Here is a 22,022-nt window from a genome sequence, read left to right as displayed (position 1 = left end):
AATTTTCTTGTACCTTTAGTGATGTTCCGCATCAAAAGTATGTTAAAAATACGAAAAACAACTTCTAACCAGTGAGGGAACAGGCATGTTCCTTTACTGGGCATAGATTTCCCAGTGAATGAACAGTATGTGTTAATATGTTGACACTTTAATTTTCAATTCATGATTACAAAAAAAAGTTAACATTTTCCAAGTATTTATACGTTATAATTTCAAGAATAGGCTTGTTTTTAAATATTTATATGACTTATAAATTCATAAAGAGCATGAAAAAATAACCGAAATTAAATGTTCCTTTACTGGGTGTTCATTCACTGGTAAGAGCTGTTCCTTCACTTGGTCTTCTTACTACTTGTCCTTTAAACCTCCAAAACTTTAAAACAATATTATGTAAGTTCTCTACAATTTTTTTTACATAATTTTCAATTAGTACCAAATATGTTGACACTGTCATTTAACTAAAATTAACGAATTTTGAAATTAATCTGATTTTTTAAAAGGCAAGCGAAGCTTAAGTGTTCCTTCACTGGTTAGTTTACCCTACATACATTTTACAGTCGAGTTTCTCCTTATTTCACGAATGGAAATCGAATGACGACTTTTATTTGGAGTAAAAATTTTTATTTTTAAAATTTAATTAATTTCTAAATGTATTGAATGTATAAACGGTGCTATACAGCTTGCAATGAAGCCGTTTATTTCTCTTAAAAATGGCAGTTGAATGTGAAGTATTTTTTTAATTTATTTTGTGACAAAAAATTGATTATGATCGCTAGAAGGCAAACGACACTTTTGAGATTTATTGACGTGAGGAACCTATCACATTTGTTAATTTCAAAATTTGAAGGAGGGTGATTTAAAAAACGATAAGTATACTTAATTAAAAATAGTTGAAATACAGTTGTTAAATTGAGGTATATAACATGCTAAATATTGAAAATTGATAGACATTAAACATTTAGTAAAATTGTTACTTTACGGCCCACCGGAATGAAATTTATAAAGTTGAAAATTAATGCAAAGAAAGCATTCCAGATTTATAACGTGTATGAAGTTTTGAAAAGTGGAAAAACACGAAGCTGAACTGACAACAAGACTTAATCTACGATCCTATCCGTCTATGATTAAGGAATCCGCATCGTGCCTCACCTGCTGGTGATATTCTGATGATCCTCTCATAAGTTAGTTTTAACAAAGATTGAGTATTAATATTGAATTGATACAGAGCAAGTAATTCAACGATGCTTTATATTGTATTTATATTATTATTTGTGTATTTATATTGAACACTTTTGATGCTTTATTCATGCTTACAGTCAAAACCACGATAGTTAGAAGAAAAAAAAAACCCGAAATGAATACCTTTGTAAGCTTGAAATTTTCTCTACCTTCTAAATTTAATGCAGATTTTCATTAGAGAAAAAAAAAGACTTCTTTTTATCTGAAATTGAAACAGGGAATAAATTCGAAGTGCACAAAAAGTATATTTTAATGTAACTGAGGGTATAATCAGGGCCAATTGTGTGTGTGAGAGAGATACTACTAAAACACCAAACTCGAAAGTCGTTATAATGGACATCACCTTGCTAACATGCAGATTAATTGATTCTCTCCGTTAAAGCGTAGAATCAAGTGTTTCCCCGCATTTTACCTAGGCAATGTAAGCATCAACGACTTCCTCATTGTTAAAGTTCGAAAGCTAATTTTTCTCAATCTATCAAGTAATTTGTTGTTTGTTTTGATTTGATTCCTTAGGCATCGAAAAATTGATAAATGGCATTTTCTTAAAATGTCGTTTATCTGTTTGTCTTTTATCTATTTATTATATTTCAAAAGTTTTTTTTGTATTATTTTCTTAAAGGGATTGAAAATTGACTCCGTCAACTAATGCCGTTGATTGTTCGATTCTGATTACTTGGTTTATAGGTAGCTAAAATAAATAAATAACATGACTAATTTAAGTGCATTAAAAACGTTGCTGTCGTTCTAANGTGTTTTCTTGTATTTATTTATGTATATATATATATATGTATATATACAGGGTTATTTATAATTCCATCCGGGTAGGAACTGGACTATCACATTGATGTATGCCGTGTGACCAAGGGTTCACACATAGAACACCTGTAATGCTGGTAAGTAAAACTTGAATAGTTTCGGAATAATTTCATATGTTTCTTTTTCTCATATTCGTCTTCTTTTTTTTACTATAACGTTTCGAGACCCAAGAGGGAATTATGAATTACCATATATATATATATATATATATTACTGACAAAATGTTTAACTGAAAAAGCAATGGAGCGAGGCCTCAAATTTGACGTTAGAGCTGAGCTCTTTGACTTTTAAATGATTAAGTTATGATGAGGTAGCGTTGAAATGGAAATGCAAATTACTTTAAAAAAGAACCCTTTAAACTGAATCCTAAGCGATAAAGGAGAATATCCTAATGAATGAGGTGATGATCCCCCTCTACCTATAAGTGACCCGGAGGATGTAGATGGTAATATCTGTGTAGCTGCAGCAACTTATTTGTCCTGACCCCTCCGGACGGTTGCCTAATAAACGAAGAAACCGAATCCCGAGTTTGCCCACTCTTCACAGAATCCTATCGATTAGGAAAGGAGGGTGGATTCAGTATGCCTGCCTCTGGTCTCCATGGTTACGTCTCCCCAGCTTCTCTTAACGCCCACGTCCTACAAAATCTTCCACAATGCCTTATTCCACCTGCTTCTATCTGAGATGCAACCAGACATGACCTCCCAGGTCGAGATCTGAGATCTCAGGTGGCTTGTTGAAATTATTCTTTTGTTCCATTAGCCCCCCTCTCCTGTTTGTTATTGACTGTTCGATTCGACAAGAGTTCGATTGGAAGCATCATCTTGTCCTCGCCAGTCCTGCTCGCCGCCGGATGCGCCAGGACGGAGTGACACCTTTCTTTTTGTGCCCCAGTGTCGATTGCTTGACTGCTACCGAGTGATCGAACACGTAACCTCATACACGCACCATCCCGTCTTTGATTAGAAAATACCCATTTCTTATGAACACTACTTTACGATTCAGTAAGTATATTTTGTGTTTACATGTTTGTTATACTCGCCAACTTCTATTGCGCTGAAGATGGCGATTGCTTGCAAAACTCGCTAACTAAAGAAAAGTACTCGATTTAGACATCTATAGAAACTGGGTTATATTACTGTCCAGAGGAAAATGTCAAGAGCAAAAAGTACTGCAATACAGATGCATGATGACTCAAACCAAAATATTTCTTATGGTAAAAAAAAACGAAGCGGTATATTTTAATAAGAGCATTGAAAGTCGAAATAATTATTAACTTGATATTGTTTCATTAGCTAATTTACTATTAATTAAAAAAATAATTAATAAATAGTTCAAACGAATAATTTAAATCAATATGCAATTTACTTTTTTTTAAAACAAGGATTCACCATTGATGTGTTCAACTTATGAAAAGAAATTTACAATAAAGTATTGCGTTAAAACTCTCAGTATGTCAGCTGCTTCCGAACAAATATTAAGAAGATGATGGATCATAAAAATAGTAAATGAAATTAAACTCGGCACAAAATAATGAACGAAATAAATAAAACTTTTGAATTTTTCGCGACTTACTTTTAAGAAAATAGAATCCAAAATTATAAATGAAATTAATTAATTAAAATTATTATCTTATAATGTATTTTGTATTTGCATCTAAAAATATTATTTTATTATATTTATCGTTTAAAATAATTTTTTGCTATTTTTTTAAACTCAAAATAAATTCATTTATATTCTTTTAATTTAAATTTATGAAAAATATTATCTAAACATGAAATATTTCTCAGTCCATTTTTATGATAGAAATCTTAGATAAAAATCATTTTGAAAGCTTGTTTCTTTAAAATGTTTAGACTCACCTTAATCAGTCAAAGAATAAATTTTTTTACATTGAATATGGATAATATATAATGGATAATTTTTTTTAAATATGAAGTCAAAACAATAATATAAATTTGAAATTAAAATAAATACTTGAGGCAAAATTTTTGATGTTCCGAAACTGGAAAAATTTATTAAACATGCCTAAAATGATTAGATAAAAGGAAAATGATTAAAAAGTAAATAAAGGACCTTTAATCATCGATTTTTTGGACAAAACTGCATTGATGTTTTCTTGCTATGAACTATTTCCCCTTTAAATGAAGTAAGGAAAACAATTTATCCTTTTCTTCTTCTTATACGGGAAAATTACCAGCTTTAAGTTCATTGTACTTTACATTACGTTGTGATTTATGAAAATGCGTCAATATTGAGTAGAACAATTAATAGATTTACAATGAAAATAATTATTAAAATAAATAAATAAACAATAGTAATTTTTATATTCTTTTTTTAGGCTTGATTTTTAAAAATTCTTTAATCGAATAATTTATAACCATAAAAATATTTGTTTGAAAACATTAACTAAATAACATGTTATGCAGTGTAATGTGTTGGTGTAATGCATTATTATGTGATTTAATATACATAGTTCAAACGTTGATTTAAATATTGAAAAAATTCATAATTTTTGTAAAGAGGTGCAAAAATTATGATTAAATTATGAAGAGGTGAAAAATTATGAAATTTGTACAGTTTTGTAATCTAAGCGATAAGCATATATTATTATTGTATTTTTTAAAACTAAATAAAAAAAATAAAAGTATTTTTGTAACTTGNAAACGTTGATTTAAATATTGAAAAAATTCATAATTTTTGTAAAGAGGTGCAAAAATTATGATTAAATTATGAAGAGGTGAAAAATTATGAAATTTGTACAGTTTTGTAATCTAAGCGATAAGCATAAATATATGTAAAGATGATAGAAGTAATATATTATTATTGTATTTTTTAAAACTAAATAAAAAAATAAAAGTATTTTTGTAACTTAAAGTTCAATGGTGGATAAAAACAAAATTATATGTTTCGCTCACTCTTAAAAAAATAAATTTAAGTTTTAAACATATATAAAGCTTCTTGAAATTATAACCTATATCCTTTTTGACATTTTCATGTCAATTATGCCTTGAATTATTATTGAAAGTTAAAAGTGGTTAGGATTATTGATATTGTCTTTAGAACTTTTATTCTAAAATTATGGTAAACTAATCGGCAACAGTCTGTCCCTCTGATTAACCGTAAAGTTTATGGTAGAGAACATTTTTTACCTTTACGGTTTCGAAACCAAACAATTTACAGCTGGCATGGTTATAAAACCATGACTACAAAACTGTACTGTTTTTTAACCATTTACAACTAGCATGGTTTCAAAACCATAAAAAAATTTAACTGGATATAAATACGCTTTTCGTTAGGTAATCGGCATTGGAGAGTACGGGACACAAATTGGACTCTGGAAACTCTTCGTGTGTTGAAGGGAATGGATGAAGTATTGTGGTGTGAACGTAAGAACTCAGACCTCATTTCTGTCGGTTATGAGACTGATAGATTAGCCCTCTCAGCTATAATGTGTACACAGTTGCAACGAACTAAGTTCATTAGGTGGGCTTAGTTGGTGGTGTGATAGAATTCTAGTTGTTAAGTCGTATTTAGTGAAAGAAGTTAATAAACGGTTTTTCTCGCGGTTAACAGTTTAATTACCATAATATTTTTTTATTATTTAACTGATTTGTTTGTATACGGTAAAATAACAGTTAAATAAATTTTTATTTAACCATTTCCTATAAAAAAATTTCCAACAGTGTACTATTAAATATAGCTCATTATAAAGTATATATAAAGCTACAAATAATTGAAGTATGAAAAAAAAACGTTAAATGCAGTAATACGAAATTAATTTGTCACAACTACAATTCCCAATAGTTAATTTCACGAATCTGTCATTTTCAGAAGAAGTTAATGTGAGCTAACAATATTACTCTGATAGAAAAAGACGATAAAAAGAAAATAAAAATAAATTAATACATAAATAATTTAGGAATCGGCATTTTTCCAGAAGAGGAAAGAAAATTTGCATAATTCAATAATAGAATAATTATTAAAAAATAATTCACAACACTACGAAGAGTAAAACCTATATAAGTGTTCTGAGTGAAAACAAAAGTTCTATTAAATTTAATACGTAACTGTGTAAGTGCATTGAATTCTTTTACATCATAAAGGAAAATATATCGAAACTTGAACTATAAATAAATATTGGAATGATTTAAAAAGTCTTTCAAAAATATATCAAGAAAAAAAATGCATCTAAAACATTTTAAGGATCGGAAAGTGCTTGATAAAAATATGTTTATATAAACATTACAATATTAAGTAAAATTCATCAAAATACAAATTTAGTAATTTTGTTTTGTGTCGTAGCATTTTTAATCAAAATGCATTTATACTATTTTGAGATACTGAAAGAAATAGAAATGTTAAGATTATGGCAGTTATGGTCCATTAATCACAAGTTGAGTCTCAATTTATTTTAAATAAACATTTGTTTGGAGGTTTAAAGGTTTGAGGAGGCTTCTTAATGTTAGAGAAAACTTCTTATTTTTAATTTAGACATTCAAACAAACATTAAACAGGAAAAAGCAGTAAAATAAAATAGAATATATGTGTGTTTGTAAGACAGCTTTCTTCAGGGGACACACTGTCTACAAACACACAGGAGCCTTTCTGTTGTCAGTGGGAAAACCAAAACTGACAGTGCCCTGAGGCCCCATAATGAATAAATAAGAAAATCATTTATTATTTGGAGAAAAAAGATTTTTAGAAAGCTCTCTGATTCATTTTTAGAAGATTTTGCTGAAAAAATTAATGAATTAATTCACACTGCAACTGAAACTAAAACTAATCAGAATCACCAAATTTTCGAAATTGATCACTTATCCCTAGAATTCAGTCTTAGACTATAGAAATAAATATTATACCACAATTATGTAACAAAATTTAAAAAAATTATTAATACACAAATATTTGATAAATAATTTTCGAAATTAGTATTTATATGGCAATTGTTCGAACACCGACTTTTGTAATAAAAAGTAACAAACGTTTTGTAATTTAGCAGTTAAAAATTTTCCGTAACAATTTATTAATGACTATTTGAGCAGATCTTCTTAATAATTAGACACTATGAAGGCAACTCCATCACAATTTATGAGTTACAAAATTAAAACTTTTATCATGTTTTTTTTAAAAGTTATCGGGTGATTAATATGTTATATCGATTTTCGAATGGTTGTATAAACAATCTTCACGTTATAAAATTATATGCGTTATACCCACCCTTATTAACAAATACAATTTGAATAATAATTCAAAACTATATCAAATCTGAATGATGGTTAAGTACTGTCTTAGTTCCAGAATGCTAATAAAATAATTTCTTTCATTCTTCATTCCCCCGTTCTTTATCTTCTTTTTTTTCATTTCAGCTCATTAGGAAAAATAATTGTTTTAAAAAAGAAACTGCTTGTTTTTAGTATATTTTAATTGAAATATTATGCCGAGCGTATTAAATATTGTTAGTTTTCCGAGTTGCATGGAACTCTGGTGGGATAGTGTTGTACTTTTGACCATAATTCTTTTTTTATTCAGAATGCAATAGTTTAAATAACTTAGGAATTTGGGGAGAAATGCATTATACTTTTTCCCTTCAATATTTTTTTATTTGAAAGAATATTCTCATGAATTAAAGGAAGAGGAAAAAAAGGTTTTTGGAGCAGGGAAAATTAGTATAACACGATGTGTGCCATGGATAATGTGATGATATATCTTGGATAATACCCATTTTGAGTTTTTAAATTCTAAACTTGATTGAAAATTAATATTTATGCAAATAAGACATATTTTTAATGAAAATTTCAAGTAGACCAAGCTATCTGAAATAAATCAAAGGTACAATTTATGCTATACAAAAAAATATTTTATTGGAATTCGATTATTAAAAATTTTTGAATTTACTAAGAACATAAAAATTTTATTTTACATGTTGCAAGGGCCACAATCTGTAGGAAAACATACGTGCGCTAGCAGGAGTTTAGAAGTATCTGTAGTACATACCAAAAAAACAATGCTGGCACTGGTCTAAAGTAAAATAAGCATAAATTTCTTTGAATTTGTTAGGCCTAACAAAGAGTAACTGTTAATGACCATATAATGAGAAAAAAAATCAAAGTTTTTAAAGAATGAAGGTTGCACAGAATAAAGCAATTCATGGTTATTTTTTCTCCGATTGCTAATATTTTTCCTTATACGTAAAGGATATTCTCTAATTGGAAACTTTTTATTTATGTACCAAAATCAACTTTTAAAGAACTATTAATTTATAAGTATATGACGTGCAAAGTTTGGTGATACATTTGAAGAATGCAAACTACAAGTGTTCAATATTTATTCCTTTGGTCACTCCTCGCACATCCCAATGGTTGGTAAGAAACTTCTCCTCGAGTCCATGTGTTTAATAGCATGTTTATATCGATGTCCATCACATTATCAGTGATGCATTGCTGCGTTGTAACTGTTATTGATGGCACATTAACTTGTGAAGGTCAAAGTTTATGTACACCTAATACCAACTTGTAAAAGATAAAGATTATGCATCCCCAATAGCAGCATCACAACAGGTGACTTACATCACTGTGGCGGATAGTGACAGAGGTGACTTACCTTTGAAAGTTGTATCGGTTGACCAAAGATGCATGCTATGAACATTTGTTGTATGTATTGGAAACTCACGGAGTGTATGCACCTATCTATGCATTACAATTTTTTTCGTGTCCTATACTTACGAATAAACTGTCTTTTAAAATTGGATGAATAATTCAATCTAATAAATAAATGATTGTTAAAAATAAGCGGAAAAAAATTTTTTTTTTGCCTTAAAAATACGCATTTAATTGGAATAAAATATTCAATCTTTAAAACATTTCTTAAAAACCAGTTACTTATATCTCAGTGTTATTGTTTCATTGAAGGAATAGAGTAAGAGAAAAATTTGACATTTTAAATTGAAAAGATATGATATTTATTTGACGCTTTGACAGTAGAGAAATTTTCTAGATAGTTCAAATGATATTATGAATGGCATTGGATTAATTTCGTCTTTTTTTTTCTCATGAAGAAAGATATTTATCAAGAGATTATACATGGTAATATTTTTTTATTTATTCCTTCGTGTTTGGTGACAGAGTAAGCAGATGAGTTATTAATTTTACAACCAGATTAATCTCTTCAATTATTTTCAACATGTTTTGGTGATAAGAAAATTAAAAAAAAATTGGCAATGAGTTTGTAAGAAATGGTTACAAATCATTTATTTACTTTTTGAATGATTTTCTTGAGAATGTTTCCTATGTTAAGGAAAGTGTAATATATTCCAATTTTTAAGAAAAACAAATTCTAACGCTTTTTTTTCTTCAACAAAGAAATGTTTTAACATTTATGACATTTTTTTTGTTTTAATTTTTTTCCTACCAAGTCTGAATTTTTGCAAGAAATAATTTTGATGTGAATAAATTATTACTATTTTTTTTATATTTTGTATTTGAAAAAGCTTACATAGTTCTTGTAATGGGATTTTGAGTCAATTCGATTGCAATCTTCAAACGTTATCTTATACTGAACCATAAATTTTCCGAACTTAAAATTTTAATATTCACTCTTTAATTTTAAACTTTAAAAATCCCATCGTTTTATTACTAAATAATATTTTTATGAATAATTTTAAGATCATGATAAAGGAACACACTAAAAAAAATTTTACTTTTTAATAATTAAACTGAAGTATAATAATTTAATAAAATAAAGCAAAATACTAACATTCTTAACAAACTAGTTTTCAAATATTACTTTGGCAGTAATAAGATAATAACTTATGCACCACTGTATCTTAAATTACATCTAAAAATAAATTTATTTTAACTTGTTTCAGTTTTAAAAGAAAATTGATATTCAGGCAAAAGACATGTTTCTTTTATTTACTTGTAATGTCTTCGTAACTTTAAATGAAATGAAACTTAGTACCATTAGATAGTTTATTTTTTTTCAAAATAAACATTTTTAATTTAATTTTTTCGAGCTGATATATATTTCTTGATAAATTTTCATTTTAAACAATTTGTATCCTATTTCCAGTTTACGATTGCAGCGTGATCAATGAAACAAAATGTAAAATCTTAAAAACAAAATTGAAGTACTTTATTGAAAATTCAAATCTGAAAAAAAGAAAAAAGAATGAGGCTCTTATTTTAATTTTTTGAAGTCCCTTTTAGAGAACAAGTGAGGAATTGAGTCTGTTGTCGCTTCTTGAAATTATTTTTTGTGTGTATTTTTAGATTTTTAATCAGATGCGTATTTCTCAAGATATTTTACTGTTTCTGCTTCTCATGTGTATTTTTAGATTTTTAAATCTATGCGTATTTTTTAATATATTTGACCATTTTCATTTTTCATGTATATTTTCAGATTTTAATCCGATGCATATGTGTCGAGATATTAGACTTCCTTTTTACATGTGTACTTGTAGATGTTTAATCAGATACGCATTTCCGAAAATATTTGTTCGTTTCCATACATTTCGGATATACTATGTAAAAAATAATGTGAACACAAATTTTGTGAGAACATTTTTTTAAACAGTTTCCATAGAATATTTGAGCGCATTTTGAAAGATCATAATGTAGCTTTTAAAAATATTGCACTTGCATGCTTCTTGTATTAACTATATTTAAAAGACGAAGTTAAAAGTTTAAGTTTTTTCCCTTCCCTAATAGCAATTTCAAAATGTGTTATTTTTTCAAAGCTGATAATTATTTTTTTAGCATCTACATATATTGTGCAAGTATTATTTGAATATTTAACAAAAAATACCTAAAGTTTTTTTTCTTCGTATTTTTGAATAAGACCAATATTTATAGAATCGCTGTTTCATGTTTTCGAGATATTTTGATTGCTTTATTAGTGTAAGTTTTGTGTGTATATAAATAGTACTTTTTAAGAGTTTCTTTCACTGTCTTTCAAAATAAGCTAGTAATTTTTATCTGTAAAATTTTTCCAATGCGTTTCAGCAATAGAAAATTGTTTTTTTTTTTTCTTTCTCTTTTTTGAAATTAATGAAATCAAAGTTTGCGTTTCTTTGTCTACCCCCTTTCATGTTAAAAAAATAATTTTAAACTCAAAAATTTTCCTAATGGCTAAAAAAACTAATTTTCCTATTAGCTGTACAGGTCTAGACCTGTACAGCTAATAGGAAAATTATAAATATCATAGTTTAAGCTTATTTGCTTACTTGCATATTTGCTTGCTTGCTTATTTGACTGCTTATTAGCTAAATTTATTAATTTTGTTTTGTTATAAACATTTAATGTAAGAATTTTTTCTGCTATAATGTGTATCTTACTATCAGGTTAAAAACTTTCAAAATTATCCTAAAATCAAATTCTGTTTTGATTTTATCAAAAACTAATTAGAAAATATAATTTAATTTTTATCAATAATTTATTTTGAAATCTTGATTGTTTAGAATACATCTTAATAAAAGCTTTTTTTCATCAATAAAGGCTATTTTAAAATCATTATTTCGATTGTGCATTTTTTTTATCGAAGGCGAACTATGTATATTCTTTACGTGGTTTTTTTTATAAAATTTAATTTATATATTTAAATTTTACACCCAAAATCAAATCGTATCTATGTTTCTATTAATAAAACGTACCTCTAATAGGTAAAAAAATTACGTTTTTAATTTAATTTAAATCTATATGTTTTGGAAATTTCTTTCAACAATTTGGAAGAAAGTTTCTTACCGGTTTTATGAATTTGGAAGGATTTCCTAGTTACATATAAAAAATGCAAGTCGTATATAAAAAAAAACATTAAAATATAATAAAAATTTTCAGTAAATATATACCAGAATTTTGCATCAATATAATTAACTTTTAATTATGTAACTTTTTTTGCTTAAAGCAAGCTATATGCATAGAGAAAAAAAATTCTTAAAAAGTTACCTTACGTGTATGGTACAAGCATTCCCGGTGAAAAAAAATCCATTAAAACTGGTAATTAAATCGAAATATATAGTATTTAAAGCATTTATTTGGTAATTTTTTCGTTCGTTATGGTGACAGTTTACCGGAAACTCTGGTTTTCAAAATAGTTTTTATCATCATATATTTAGTGATAATTCTAAACTGAAAAGTAAATTTAATTGAATAAATTATCTTCTCGCTTCGAGGCAAAAGGAGCCCTGTTTTATATCCAGCTTTAGCCTAAGACTTAAATAATTTCTTTGCCATGTTCAAGAGCATCCCAATAAAATTATTACAATGTTTTTCAGAATTATCAATCATTTAACCACTTATTTAGTAATTTTAGCCAAACAGAATTTTTACTTTTACCAAATAGAGTAGCAAAAGACCTATGCTCTATTTACACTTCTAACGGTTTATTTTAAATGGTGGTTTACTTAAATGATTTATAGGCATTTTTTGACGATTAATTATTTATTTTCTTAATATATTTCTCACTTATAACAGAAGGAAAATAGGTCTAATTGATGAAATGATGTCTGCTTTTTAAATTTTTAACGGAGATAGGGGAATTAATTTATTTATTCACATACATATAAGGTTTTGTTTTTTTTTAAATACAAAGAAGGGCTTAGAAATTTTTTTCAATTTGAAAAACAGATAGCACAAGTTAGAGAAAGATAGAAAGAATGCACATCCAGTGTTATAGCGGGATTCAATCCCACTACATAATAGCTACATAGTGGTTAGCGAAAAAGTGATACCACACGGTGGGGATTTATTGCAAGTAAAAAAAGGAATTGGATCCTTGCTGCCGAGAGTATTGTCCTTACACTAAACGTTTTAAAGCGTATATATAGCTGGTTCAATCTATTTGTGCCGTCTTTTTCATTTTTGTGCCATTTAATTTTTAAATTTAACAACAGAAAAGCCATTCTTTGCATTAAACACACGAAAGCCTGCATATGTAATTAAATTAAATTAGTTGTGGGATTCGAAATCACTATCTCCATTTTACTAGTGTTTGGCTGGATGGCGAGATTTTTCGGTCAGGGAGTCCCGCGTAAAGTAAGTAACTAAGGAAAAACATTATTAACCCAAATATTTATTTATATTTGTTGTTAAACAGAAACATGCAGGTTTCTGTACTCATTACAAAGTTATATTGTAAGTCCTTGTCAAATTAAAGAAACGATATCGCAAAAAAAGGAGGACATTACAGAGCTGCATCCATTGTAACATACTGGTAACGGGTTCGAATCCAATTGTATTTCTAGAAATACATTTGTCATGTACTTCTCCGTCTTGTGCTATTTGTTCCTCAATTTGACAAATGCTTATTGTTTGAAATTCGTACGGAGCATAACTTGCATAAGTATGCGCAGCAACAAATAAATAAATATTAAATAGATGCATCCGGAATTGTGGTGGAATCCGAACCCACTACCTCCACGTTTCAATCTCAAGTTGTAAGAATAACCATATGCGTAGCATTCAAGTCACAGATTTAGTTCGGCCTTGTTTAGGCATTTGTATGTCTGCAAATATGAACTGTAATATGAATATGAAATTGCACTTTAAGTTGTGATTCAAAGTAATAATAAAAAAAGACTAGGAATGACCTCGTAAAAATATTTAAATATTTCAATTTTTATAAATGGAAAACTGAATATTTTAAAATTTTTCTCTTAGACATTTTTGGTTTAGAAAGTGTTACAAAAATTATAACCCTCCATCAAACAAAAATTAAAACAGAATTTCGAAGAAATTCTTTGAAAGTAATTTTTTTTAGAAAGAAAATGAAAGAAAGCTCGTGTCGGTCACTGCAGTTAAAGGAATAAAAATATCATGATTTCAAGTTTCATCATTAGGTACGAAAGAGAAGTTTTGTATTTCACTTAAATATTTTAAAAGAGTTCTTCAGAAAAACAGTTGTAAGATAATTGTTAAGCTCCAGCAAATACAAAAACCCTATTGAATTTCATTTAGAATTTCTTCGCACAATTGCACCAGAATTTTGAAGCTATATATCGATATATTTTTTTAAAAAATGAAATGAAAGTTTTTTTTGGAGTGATAAAAATTATAAAAATCATGATTCTAGTTTTCAACTTTGAGTCAGAAAAGTTTAATTTTTTGTCTTAGAGTCATTAAATATCAAAAAAAGTTTCTTGTAAAATAGTCATGTTAGTTAAAATTTGAAAAGGCTTTGCCAGAATCTTACAATTAATAAAAATAGATTTGACGAAACAATAAGAAATGTTATAAATGGTCTACTCTTAATAAAGTAAAAAATGAAAATGAAATTCCAAATTATATACAGCATATACTGTCAATTTGCATTATTTTATTTTTTAATTCTTTAAATAAAAGGTCTTAAAATTATTCATCTGAAGAGATCACTTTAGATGGGTGTTTTGTATTAAACTACCATTTTAAAAGTGCTTTTCAAATTAATCTAACTTCATTTGGTCAATATGCATATTCATTAGAAGAATTAAAAAAGTTATGAAAAAAGTTAATTATCTATACAAATTGTCTATAAAAAAATTAGTGACTTTCAATTCTTGAACGGAATAATTTACATTTATCAATTTGATAGTTATTAAAAAGCAAAATGAGATGTTTTTTGTTTGTATGAAACTCTTGATGTTCAATAATTTCAACAATTAAAAGGTTGAGATTATCTTATATTTATAAATGTAATTGTTGAAGGTCGTTGACCCTTGGTAAATTTGAAGAATACTTCACAAAATGTACTGCATCAAAATAGTGACTCAAATATCTGCAATTAGTTTTCGTCCTAATTCCTCTTCTTTCTTTAAAATGGCTCCATTAAATATCATTTTGGCATAAATTATTTTTACGAGCTTATACAGTGGTTTATATAAATCTCATCTCAAATTGCTGAAGATAAGATTTTCTAACATTTATGCAACATTTAAGCCTTAAGTGATCCCTCTTTACATCCTCTGATACCAAATTCAACATGCTGAGTCCGTAATTATATCTATTCCTCTATTTAATAGAAGTTCAGATTACGAGCTTTGCCCAATTAAAACTTATTTCAATTTCATCATGACATTGCATTCTAGTTCCGTTTGGTGACTAATTGGGTAGGAAATTTTAAATTGTGGACTAAACAATGTATTTCGAAATGATTACGTTGAAGTGAAAATTAGTTAAATTTAGATTAAACAAATTATTTAGGTGCAAGCCCTAAGTTTTATTTAAATGTCTCTGTGTTTAATTGATAAGTACGAATAGTACTGTTACTCTAGATAGTAAATAAGGCGTTTATTTAATGTATTATTTCAGTATCTAATTTATGTTAATTTATATACAATTTATGTTAATTTATATACAATTTAAATTATTTGCGTTTAATAAAATCGAATTACTGCTATTCGTGGTTAATTAGGGCACTTTTCAATTTATTATCATATATGTTCTTTAAAGTATATATAATTTAAATGTTATATAATTGTTTTAAAACAAGGTCTATAGTAGCACGCCATGTTTATATGAAAGAAAAGATTTTTAAAACATGCATGTTAAAAACAAGGATCGCAATCGCAATGTAAGGTTTCTTAAGCCAATCATAAGAATTTAATATTTGGCCCATGTTCATTAGTTAGACGCTAAAATAAATATACCATTTATGTGTACCATATTCCATTACCAAAGAGCCATTTTATAAAATAATGTACATTTCATAATATATAAATATATATATATAGATAAACAACTTGTTTTCAGTTATGTATTTTATCGATATTAATAATATGTATTAAAAGTAGTTCTTCAAATTGTTAATAAATTCGGTGTTTTCTAGAATAGGAAATTTATTCAGTAAAGTAAGATAAATTTTTAAAAAAAACCAACCGTAATGTTTTTAGCTTCATAAACAAAGTAATCTTCCTTTAACAAATCATGTAAACTGAGACAGGGAATAACGAAATCGATAATTTTTTTAAAGCATTGCAATAAAGTTTTTAAAGGATCCCTTACTCAAGTAACCCCTGGAAACCACACTTCTAATTTGCTCCTGAGGGTAACAAAATTTAGTTTTTTAGAAAAAGTTTGTTTGCTTTGGTGTCATGCACAGAAGATAATAATGGAAATAAAATATAGGAAAAAAATCAAATGAAGAATCAATGGAATAAATTAAACATAATATGACCATTTGAGATTATGTTTGCAATAAATGTAACTTCAAAATTTAGAGTTTGGTGATTAGTTATGAAATGTAAAATTTTAAGAGCAGAATTATATATTATTATTATTATATTAGCAGAATTTTATATATTAGCAGAATTAACTGTTAATATATTAGCAGAAGTTTTTGAAGTTATCTTTAAAGCGCACTAAGTATTCAAAGATGTGATCCAAAATTTCATAAAAACAAGGAACTCAGAAAAATAAGCAATAAAATTCGAAATATTTTTGATAAAGACAGCATCCGAAATTTACCAATCAAAAGTAATCCAAGTTGCCCCAATGGCTTAAGTTGCCTTAGACAAAGATACTTCAAACTTAATCTTAGTAATTTTTTTTTTAATTTTTTTTATTCAATAATTAATTTTATAGACTCTTTCAAAACTACTATATGAATTTTCGAAATTCTAACTAATTAGTAACCGATTGAAATTTTTTTAAGTACACTGTAAGAACTGGTGTAATATTAAGCAAATTTCTGATGTTGAAAAATTCAAAAAATTATGCAATGGAATACTTTGTTTCCCATTAACATAAAACCGAACTTCACACACAATTTAAAGGCTTTGATAATAAATGTAAAAATTTTAGGCTGAAAAAGCATACACCAGTTTTATTCGCATTCACATCATACTTTTCTGTACCAAAAACTCCAATGTTGGCAAGCATTACATATTGTCAGTAAACTGTTTACAACCCAGACGAGTTGCACTGAGTTTGTTGTTGTCTTCTACGCCACTTTACAATGTCCTTTGAGCCAAAACTTCTCCATTAAAATATATGTCTGCACGTTTTTAGTTGCGTAATAAGGATAATTATATTTCAATTTTTAAAAATCTTTAAAATGTGTTTTATGATTTTATTATAAATAATTTCTATATGCTTCAGTTTTACTAAGCCTAAATTCGGATTCGTTTTAATATTTTTTTCTTTGCTACGCGAGTATTTGATTAAAACTAAATTTAAGAATTAATGCATATATGCATCCTAAATTAATGATTCTTACTTTATGTTGTATCGTAACTTTACTGACTCTTATATGTAACTTATCGAACTGTAATTATAGATATTAGTGTTCATGAATACGAAAAACGGTGGCGGCTTCTTTTATACTATATAGTGTAAAAGCAAATTCACCAATGACCAAGAGTTGTCACTAAACTTTAGTGTAAAGTAGTTGCTACCATTTTTGGTGCAAAGATACACTAAATATTTTTACTTTGTAAGAGGACAAGAGGTGTTGAAATAATCCAGTTTTTGTAATTTTTTTAATGTTAATAACGAATAGATTTTTTTTTCGAACGTGAGTGTGGTAGTCTTTTTTTAAAAATTCAAATAACAAACTTGAGTCATGTCGAAATGCCAGGCAATTTTGTTCCATGTACGAGCATATCGCTGAAACAACAATAATAGGCTATAATGTTAGAGGGTCTGGTGACCCAACTAATCGCGCTTGGGTCACTATGCTATCCAAAATAGATTGCATGAGCTGTTCAAGATGTTGGTGAGCGATGGCGAGAAGGGGGTGGTTGACCACTTCTTTGCACATATTCAATAAAAACATAATAAAATGAAATGCAAATGATGAAGTCTCCTTAGCACTAGATGATTTTTCGAATTTTATGTAAAAATAAATCTATTAATCTATTATTATCGGGGTAAAAGAATCTATTTAAGTTTTCAAAACATATATTTTCCGTTTTTATTTTTGGTTCAAATTTAATTTTTGAGAACTTTCCGAAGTTTTAAAATTATCTGCTACTTGGATTACGATATAAATTTAATCAGTGTTCTAAGCAACTCGTGCTTACTTGTTTTCTTTTCCCTGGCAAGTTACTATTTGAGAACGTATAGCGTGCAAACAAAAGAGAAAATAAAATAAAACAAAATTAATAAATAAATACATAATAATAAAAGAAAAATATCCTAAATAACTTTTCATTTAATGATCGGATATTAACGTTCTAGAACGCAATTTTAATAGTTTCGAGCTGGGGATCTCAAATATGTTAATTAATTAGTGCAAACGATAATTTATGTTAGGAAATCAGACAAAAAAACGTACTTTCTCTGAATAAAAGTACCTTTTCTTCTACGTATTCGGATTTCTGACCCTCAAAATGTAGGGGGTAGCCGCAACCTGTGAAATATGATCCCAATAGTTTGGTCAGGAGAGCTGTCCATAGTGTGGACCTCTTAATTAAATTTCTTTTGTTGTTGCATACTTTACCATATTTCGAGAACTTTTTAAAGGGATTAAAAAGATTTTCACTCAATTATGAAATACGTTTATCCAAAGATAACTTCTTGCAAAATATAACTATTGCCACGTTTTTTAATTTGTAATACTTTTATTCAATAATAGTTAAAAAATTTGACTAGTAAGGTATAAAATTTTTTACATATTTTTAAAGATTACATGCCAAAATACTAAGTTAGAGGAAATTCGGCTAAATAGTCCTGAGAAATCAAATTTTAAATATACAGCATTTTTAAAATTCGTTTTCTCAGTGTCTATTTGACTGATTTCGCTCTAATTTTGTATTTTTCCATGCAAAATTGCAGTTTTTAAAATGGTGAATAAAATTTTATATCTTACAAATTAAATTTTTTTCGATTGTTATTAAATAAAATAGTAAAAAATAATAAATTTTTACTGAAAGATATTTTTTGCATGGAATTATCTTCGAATAAACGAATTTTATAATTGTATGGGAAAACTTTCAATTCCCAGATTGCAGCAAACCCCTACATTTTGGGGATCAGAAATCTGAATGGGTCGAAAAAAGATAGGTTCATTCAGCAAAAATACGTTATTGTTCTAATTTCGTAACTAAAAAATTTGCACTAATTAATTTATATACTTGAGAACACTCCCTCAAAGCATTAAGATTGTGTCCTAGAACGTGAAGATCCTATCATTGAATCAAATATTATAAGGGCTACTTTCTTTTCTGCGTATTGTGCAATTGGTTATTTTTCTTTGAAAAAGATTATTCATTAGGTTTTATCTTGAGATCTCATACTTCTTAGGAAATGCTGATAGGATTTATTTTTACTGTTTATATACCTGTAAACGCAGAATAAGGAAATTGGTTTCTTACATTATCAAGTGAAACTCTTTTCCGTTATAATAAATCTTATTAAAATTGCCTAAAAACTTTTATTGATTCTCGTGACAAAAATCAGTTTCTGGTAAATGCATCCTTAGTCTTCAAAATAATTTAAAAACTAAAACGGAGTCAATTAAATTTTTAAAAAAAATTGGATTTTTACTATTACTTAAAAACTATTGAATCTTGAAACTTTGGATTATTTTTATGTCACTGATCTTATTATAAATGGCAAAAAATATTAAATGTTCGATGGAAATATCAATTTGAATAATCAATGAATAATTAAAAATTCAATGCACGAAATATTTGTTTGTTCATTTAATAATACACTTACAGTAACTTTAAGCAAATTCGATTTTCCTGCATTATAATTTAAATAGTAAAGATAACAGTAAGATATAATTCTAATAATTTCTGTACAATAGCCTGTATTCTGCACAATAAAAATAATTATTGTATTGATCGTTATTACTAGAGATAAAATATAATATTCATTGGAGAATAACTTGTTATATTACTAAATAAGAATATTACATCCAAAACCTGAAACTAAATATCATTTGTTCGATAAGCTACAAATAAATGATGTTCTACAGAATTTAAATGCTTTGATCTGATAGTATAAAGCATTCAAATCAATGTACAAAAATTAGTCAATTAAATGTAAGTCAATTAGTCAATTAAATGTAAGTCAATTAGTCAATTTAAGTAAATTAAATTTAACAAAATTTCAGATTTTCATTATTACTTATTAACTATTGAATCTTGAAACTTTGAATTATTTTTACGTCATCGATCTCATTATAAATGGAAAAAAAATTAACTGTTACATGGAAATGTCAATTTGAATTGTCTATTCTAGCCTATAACTGATTGAATATTATATGTCCAAAATATTTTTGTGTTAATTTAATGATACACTTACAACAGCTTGAAGCAATTTTGACTTTCTTACATTACAATTTAAATAGCAAAGATAGCAGATAATTCTAATCATTTGTGTACAGTAGCTTGTATTCTATACAATTAAAATAATTATGGTATTGATCGTTATTACTAGAGATAAAATATAATATTCGTTAGGAGAATAACTTATTTGTTTTATAGCTAAATAACAATATTACATCCAAAATCTGAAACTGAATGTCATTTGTTTGATAAGCTATAAATAAACAATGTTCTACAGAATTTAAATACTTTAATCTGATAGTGGAAAGTATTCAAATCAATGTTCAAAACAGAGAGTAAAAAAATCTTTAAAACTGTAACAGGTACAACAAAAACAGGAGTTTGTTGATAAAAGAGGTTGTTTGATAAAAGTATTAATTGAAAAAAAAATGCAATAAATTCCTTTACTTCTTAGGAAAATGACTCTTTTTCAATTAAAATTATAGTATCTCCAGTTATTAATTTTCAAACATAAAAGCAAAATATATCTGGAATGTTTAATCGAAAAAAAGTATTAGTTCAACTTAAAAAAGTGAAGATTATTAAGAAATTAAAGTTTCTTATTGACTAAATTATAAAAAAAGTCAGCTGGAATGTCTCATGTATGAACTTAACAGAAATAAATATAACTATGAAAACAAAACAACAATCATGTCCATAATTAAGAGAAAAATTATCTCTTCATGAAAAGTCTGTGCAAAAGAAAAAAAATTGTCCCGAGAGAAATAAGTCCTCTGAAATTGTATGCTAGTAGAAACATAAATATTGTGATGATTCATAATTTTCCTAAGGTATGAAATACTAGATGCGATATTAAGTCAGACGAGAAAATCTTTACACCAGAGAATAAAAATAATAAAAATACGGAAAATAAAAGATATAGTCTTTTCATCAGCTCACACTATTATACCTGAGAAAATTGCCAGATTACAAAATAAGAAAACAGAAGCGCAAATTGAGGTAAAAGTTTATATAGAGGAATTTTGTTTTATAGTGCGTTCTTACTGCAGTGCTTAAGTGAGTTTGATTTGTTAGTTACCAAGGATGGGCCCGAAAATGGATGTGTGCAAGGTAATATTATACTGGATAATTTAAAGAAGTTGACAATTAATAATATTAGAAAATTAATAATTTACTTTTATTTAAATTGTATTGATATATTTTTGCAAACATGTCTGCGAAAACATTTTTAAATCATTCTTGAAAAACTTCCCGTCCATGTAAGTTGATCTGATTTCGCTACTCGCTTTATAGTCCATTTTTACACTGTTTTTTCTTTTTCTTTTATTTTATTTTCTGTTTTTACATGTTATTTTTACTTATTTTTACTTTTTGTGTTCTATTTTATTTGTTGTAATTCTCATAAAAATTTTTTTGAGTGCTCCTCACACTATTGTATTAATATATTTTGCTTTGGCTTTATTGATACAATATCAGAAAGCACTCTGTTTTGCGGATATAATCGTGTGGGCTGATGATAAGATTACATCTTTTTTCCGGTTTTTTAAATAAAACTTCTTCCTTTTTTTTTTTTTGAACTGTTTGTTATTTTTTACTTATTATTCCCCCCTCTTTCTTTTTCATTTGTCTATTGTTTTATTCTTCATTTTGAACTTATCTAATGAGTTCTGTTTACTTGCAGCTTAAGCGCAATAAATGAAACTTATTGTATATATGTATGTATCTATATATATATTGATACCACACGGTGGGGATTTAT

The 22,022-nt window shown here is 27.1% G+C and overlaps 1 protein-coding gene across 6 annotated transcripts in view; it reads left to right on the top strand.

The window, feature by feature from the left end:
- The first annotated feature begins 2,593 nt into the window (after window positions 1-2,593).
- The window catches only part of LOC107456951 (protein still life, isoform SIF type 1), a 150,341-nt gene continuing 130,912 nt past the window's right edge, over window positions 2,594-22,022 (top strand). For 2 of the 6 annotated variants that reach the window (XM_071180817.1, XM_016074968.3), the window contains exon 1: window positions 2,659-3,062. The gene's annotated coding sequence lies outside the window, so the exon portion shown is untranslated. Of the gene's footprint in view, window positions 3,063-22,022 lie in introns of all 6 variants that reach the window. The other 4 variants (XM_071180822.1, XM_071180820.1, XM_016074983.3 and 1 more) reach the window with 4 other exon arrangements.

This window comes from Parasteatoda tepidariorum, chromosome 5 (assembly GCF_043381705.1).
Source record: "Parasteatoda tepidariorum isolate YZ-2023 chromosome 5, CAS_Ptep_4.0, whole genome shotgun sequence".
Taxonomy (NCBI): domain Eukaryota; kingdom Metazoa; phylum Arthropoda; class Arachnida; order Araneae; family Theridiidae; genus Parasteatoda; species Parasteatoda tepidariorum.
The sequence above is the reverse complement of the archived record's forward strand: the minus strand, read 5'-3'. Positions and strand labels throughout refer to the sequence as shown.